This window comes from Neophocaena asiaeorientalis, unplaced genomic scaffold (genome assembly GCF_003031525.2).
Source record: "Neophocaena asiaeorientalis asiaeorientalis breed wild unplaced genomic scaffold, Neophocaena_asiaeorientalis_V1.1 scaffold258, whole genome shotgun sequence".
NCBI classification, from domain to species: domain Eukaryota; kingdom Metazoa; phylum Chordata; class Mammalia; order Artiodactyla; family Phocoenidae; genus Neophocaena; species Neophocaena asiaeorientalis.
Genome location: NW_020172591.1, coordinates 2,997,725 through 3,004,082, shown reverse-complemented (window position 1 = coordinate 3,004,082; position 6,358 = coordinate 2,997,725). Strand labels below are relative to the sequence as shown.

The 6,358-nt window shown below is 37.1% G+C and overlaps 1 pseudogene; it reads right to left on the bottom strand.

Annotated features, from left to right (window-relative positions):
• Window positions 1–1,227: 1,227 nt before the first annotated feature.
• The window catches only part of LOC112395237 (mitochondrial import inner membrane translocase subunit TIM14 pseudogene), a 12,922-nt pseudogene continuing 7,791 nt past the window's right edge, over window positions 1,228–6,358 (bottom strand).

Sequence of the window (6,358 nt, the reverse complement as noted above, 5' to 3'; positions counted from 1 at the left end):
TTGGGAAGATGGCAGATGTATGAACACACCTAACTGAGATCAATCAAGTCAGGCCCACATCACAAAACTACTCAGAGCACTCATATACTCACAAGCAATAAAAATAGGTTAGTATTTTAGATCACTAAGTCTTTTTTTATAGATTTTTTTTAACATCTTTATTGGAGTATAAGTGCTTTGCAATGGTGTGTTAGTTTCTGCTTTATAAAGTGAATCAGCTATACATATACATATATCCCCATATCTCCTCCCTCTTGTGTCTCCCTCCCACCCTCCCTATCCCACCCCTCTAGGTGGCCGCACCGAGCTGATCTCCCTGTGCTATGCGACTGCTTCCCCCTAGCTATCTACCTTACGTTTGGTAGTGTATATATGTCCATGCCACTCTCTCACTTCGTTCCAGCTTGCCCTTCCCCCTCCCCGTATCCTCAAGTCCTTTCTCTAGTAGGTCTGTGTCTTTATTCCCATCTTGCCCCTAGGTTCTTCATGACTTTTTTTTTAGATTCCATATATATGTGCTAGCATACGGTATTTGTTTTTCTCTTTCTGACTTACTTCACTCTGTATGACAGACTCTAGGTCCATCCACCTCACTACAAATAACTCAGTTTCATTTCTTTTTATGGCTGAGTAATATTCCATTGTATATATGTGCCACAACTTCCTTATTCATTCATCTATCTATGGGCACTTAGGTTGCTTCCATGTCCTGGCTATTGTAAATTGAGCTACAATGAACATTGTGGTACATGACTCTCTTTGAATTATGGTTTTCTCAGGGTATAGGCCCAGTAGTGGGATTGCTGGGTCGTATGGTAGTTCTATTTTTAGTTTTTGAAGGAACCTCCATACTGTTCTCCATAGTGGCTGTATCAATTTACATTCAGACCAACAGTGCAGGAGGGTTCCCTTTACTCCACACCCTCTCCAGCATTTATTGTTTGTAGATTTTTTGATAATGGCCATTCTGACTGATGTGAGGTGATACCTCATTGTAGTTTTTTTTTTTAATGAACAACACTTCAAATGGCATGCATTTATCCATAATTATTGAGTATTAACCTACAAATATTCTATAATCTGATTTTAAATCCTCAAATTTATATGAAGGCTTTGATTTAGCTTATGCCAATTTTTTAAATGTGTAGCTTTGAGGCATTTTATTATAAAAAGCTGGTACTCATATACATAAATGAGTAAGAACTTAAAATTCATCATACATTTACTTCATTTTTTAGCTTCACCTTCTGGTAAATCTTTAGCTTCATTGATTTTGGCTGCTATATAAGGAGATCTTCCCTTGTCTGGGTGATTTAAAAGCATAATTTGTCAATGAGCATCTCTATTTTCCCTTATTGGCAGTAGGGCTTACACCTAGTATTAATGCTGCTTCCTGTTTCGTCATTTTGGGTTCAAACCCACCTCTGTAATAGTCACCACTGAAGGCAGATTTCGGTAGACTTTGAAAAACTTGTTTCACTTGAGGCTCCATATGCTTCAAGTCTTGCAAAGTGTAACGGGCTGCAAATCCTGCAGCAGCAATGGTCTGTCCAACTACTACCACTGTACTGGCGATGGTTCTCACTCGGCTCCTCTACTTCCACCAGGAGCACAGTTCATCCCACCCCACCAATTCTACACCTCTACTACCCTCACTGTAGTTTTGATTTGCATTTCTCTAATGATTAGTGATGTTGAGCATCCTTTCATGTGTTTGTTGGCAATCTGTATATCTTCTTTGGAGAAATGTCTATTTAGGTCTTCTGCCCATTTTTGGATTGGGTTGTTTGTTTATATATATATCTCAAAGTTTCTTATTAGTCATCAATTTTCTACACATCAGTGTATAAATGTCAATCCCAATCGCCCAATTCATCACATCACCACCCCCTGTCTTTTTGATATTGAGCGGCATGAGCTGCTTGTAAATTTTGGAGATTAATCCTTTGTCAGTTACTTCATTTGTAAATATTTTCTCCCATTCTGAGGGTTGTCTTTTCGTCTTGTTTATGGTTTCCTTTGCTGTGCAAAAGCTTTTAAGTTTCACTAGGTCCCATTTGTTTATTTTTGTTTTTATTTCCATTTCTCTAGGGGGTGGGTCAAAAAGGATCTTGCTGTGATGTATGTCATAGAGTGTTCTGCCTATGTTTTCCTCTAAGAGTTTTATAGTGTCTGGCCTTACATTTAGGTCTTTAATCCATTTTGAGTTTATTTTTGTGTATGGTGTTAGGGAGTGTTCTAATTTCATTCTTTTACATGTGGCTGTCCATTTTCTCCAGCACCACTTGTTAAAGAGGCTGTCTTTTCTCCATTGTATATTCTTGCCTCCTTTATCAAAGATAAGGTGACCATATGTGCGTGGGTTTATCTCTGGGCTTTCTATCCTGTTCCATTGATCTATCCTTCTGTTTCTGTGCCAGTACCATACTGTCTTGATTACTGTAGCTTTGTAGTATAGTCGGAAATCAATGAGCCTGATTCCTCCAGTTCTGTTCATGATCCTTTGTATTTCTGCAGTGTCAGTTGTTACTTCTCCTATTTCATTTCTAATTCTATTGATTTGAGTCTTCTCCTTTTTTTTCATCATGAGTCTGGCTAATGGTTTATCAATTTTATTTATCTTCTCAAAGAGCCAGCTTTTAGTTTTATTGATCTTTGCTATCGTTTCCTTTATTTATTTTTCATTTATTTCTGATCTGATATTTATGATTTCTTTCCTTCTGGTAACTTTGGGGTTTTTTTTTGTTTTCTTTCTCTAATTGCTTTAGATGTAAGGTTAGGTTGTTTATTTGAGTTGTTTCTTGAGGTAGGATTATATTGCTATAATTTTACCTCTTAGAACTGCTTTTGTTGCATCCCATAGGTTTTGGGTGGTCGTGTTTTCACTGTCATTTGTTTCTAGGTATTTTTCGGTTTCCTCTTTGATTTCTTCAGTGATCTCTTGGTTAGTAAGTAACGTATTGTTTAACCTCCATGTGTTTGTATTTTTAACAGACTTTTTCCTGTAATTGATATCTAGTCTCATAGTGTTGTGGTCGGAAAAGATACTTGATATGATTTCAATTTTATTAAATTTACCAAGGCTTGATTTATGACCCATGATATGATCTATCCTGGAGAATGTTTCATGAGCACTTGAGAAGAATGTGTATTCTGTTGTTTTTGGATGGAATGTCCCATAAATATCAATTAAGTCCATGTTGTTTAATGTATCATTTAAAGCTTGTGTTTCCTTATTTATTTTCATTTTGGATGATCTGTCCATTGGTGAAAGTGGGGTGTTAAAGTCCCCTACTATGAATGTGTTACTGTTGATTTCCCCTTTTATGGCTGTTAGCATTTGCCTTATGTATCGAGGTGCTCCTATGTTGGGTGCATAAATATTTACAATTGTTATATCTTCTTCTTGGATTGATTCCTTGATCATTATGTAGTGTCCTTCTTTGTTTCTTGTAATAGACTTTATTTTAAAGTCTATTTTGTCTGATATGAGAATTGCTACTCCAGCTTTCTTTTGTTTTCCATTTGTATGGAATATCTTTTTCCATCCCCTCACTTTCAGTTTGTATGTGTCCCTAGGTCTGAAGTGGGTCTCTTGTAGACAGCATATATATGGATCTTGTTTTTGTATCCATTCAGCCAGTCTATGTCTTTTGGTGGGAGCACTTAATCTATTTACATTTAAGGTAATTATCGATATGGTAATATCGATTATTATTATTATGAAGAATAATATCGATTATTATTATTATTATTACGAATAATAAGGTAACTATTTCCTTTCCCATATCAGGGGAGTTTTCCACTATAATCTCTTCAAATATTTTCTCAGTCCTTTTCTTTTTCTCTTCCTCTTCTAGAACCCCTATAATTTGAATGTTGGTGTGTTTAATGTTGTCCCAGAGGTCTCTGAGACTGTAGTCATTTCTTTTCATTCTTTTTTCTTTATTCTGCTCTGCAGTAGTTATTTCCACCATTTTATCTTCCAGGTCACTTATCTGTTCTTCTGTCTCAGTTATTCTGCTATTGATTCCTTCTAGAGAATTTTTAGTTTCATTTATTGTGTTGTTCATCATTGTTTATTTGCTTTTTAGTTCTTCTAGGTCCTTGTTAAACGTTTCTTGTATTTTCTCCATTCTGTTTCCAAGATTTTGAATCATCTTTACTATCATTGCTCTGAATTCTTATTAAGGTAGACTGCCTATGTCCTCTTCATTTGTTTAGTCTGATTCGTTTTTACTTTGCTCCTTCATCTGCTATATGTTTCTCCCTCTTCTCATTTTGCTTAACTTACTGTGTTTGGGGTCTCCTTTTCACAGGCTGCACGTTCGTAGTTCCTGTTGTTTTTGGTGTCACCTCCAGTGGCTAAGGTTCGTTCATTGGATTGTGTAGGTTTACTGGTGGAGGGGAGTAGTGCCTGTGTTCTGGTGGATGAGGGTGGATCTTGTCTTTCTGGTGGGCAGGACCACATCTGGTGGTGTCTTTTGGTGTGTCTGCGACCTTATTATGATTTTAGGCAGCCTCTCTGCTACTGGGTGGGGTTGCGTTCCTGTGTTGCTAGTTGTTTGGCATAGGGTGTCCAGCACTGTAGCTTGCTTGTTGTTGAGTGGAGCTGGGTCTTAGCGTTGAGATGGAGATCTCTGGGAGAGCTTTCTCTGTTTGATATTACATGGAACTGGGAGGTCTCTGTGGACCAATGTCCTGAACTTGACTCTCCCACCTTGGAGGCACAGGCCTGACACTGAGCTGGAGCACCAAGACCCTGTCAGCTTCATGGCTCAGAAGAAAAGGGAGAAAAGAAGAAAGAAAGAAAGAAAAAACAAAAGAAAAAGAAATAAAAGAAAAAGAAATAAAATTATTAAAATAAAAAAATTATTAAAAATTAAAAAGTAATTTAAAAAAAGAAAGAAAGAAGAGAGCAACCAAACCAAAAAACAAATCCACCAATGAAAGCAAGTGCTAAAGACTATACTAAAAAAAAAAAAGGACAGACAGAACCCTAGGACATATGGTAAAAGCAAAGCTATACAGACAAAATCACGCCAAGAAGCATACACATACACACTCACAAAAAGAGAAAAAGGAAAAAATATATATATATCTTTTGGGAAGTCTGAGATCTTCTGGCAGCGTTCAGTAGGTGTTCTGTAGATGCTGTTCCACATGTAGATGTATATCTGATGTATTTGTGGGGAGGAAGGTGATCTCGCTGTCTTACTCCTCTGTCATCTTGAAGGTCTCCCCTCTAGACCACTAAGTTTTAAGGTGGTTTGTTATGCATTACTATTGTGACAATGGATAAGTGACACATGTATCTTCAACAGAATTCATGCTACAGATCTAAAAGAGATAAAGAACAGAAGCTGGAGATTATACAAACAGTTAATAGAAAACATACATGATTAGGTGAGCCATTTATTAGAAAGAATTAGAAAGGATGATCATTGGGCAGGAAGAGAAATAAGAATTTGCTAAGGAGTCACCAGAAAGGTTGGAGGTGATCTACTGCATGGAAGCATCTCTGAAGTCTAGACATCAACCTTCACAGCACCAGAAAAAGTGGTGAGAAGAACACATCTTTGTAGGAAAATTTGTACATTGGGGAACTATTTAGTTTGACACAAAGAAAGCCGTATAGAGTGATGGACAGAAGCCAGCTTATAAGGTGTTACAGAGGGAGGAAGCAGAGGCAAGTCAAGGTCTCATGCATTCTAGAGGAAATCTGTGGTAAGGGCTCATATGGATGGTGGAATGGAGAGAAAGTCTTCTAGGAGGGGAGGGACAGATAGATTCTTAAACAGAAGGGACACACCAGACAGAAATAGTAATGATTAGGAGAGAGGGTGGTGGCACCAGGGCTATTAACAGCTACTCTATAGTTATAACTCCATGAAGTCAACATTGACCTGAGGCCCTTCAGCATTTGTAGATATTCATTAATTTTGTGAAATTCCTCTGTGAGATTCAGTTACACATTCAAAGTTGGGAGCAGCCCAGCAGCCAAAAATAACATGGCTATCATATTGTTCTACTCGTGTTACAGATGAGTAACTTTAGATATCAAGTAGTTGAATAACTTGCCCAAAGTCAAACAGGAAGCCTGTTATTGAGCTGCTGAAAGATCCCAGTTCTGCAAATAAACTTCTAGTCCACTAGCTTTTCACCAAATGAGCTAGTTAGAAGTCAGATTAAGTTCATTTATTTATGGCTCCATTGACTTAAGAAAAAAAAGAAGTTATTTCTTATGGGAGGTCCTAAATATCTGAATATCCTTACATCTGAGACGGTGTTTACTTTGCCATCTCTTTATTTTATTTTTTACTCTTTACACAGCCTTTATCTTTTTTTTTTTTTTTTT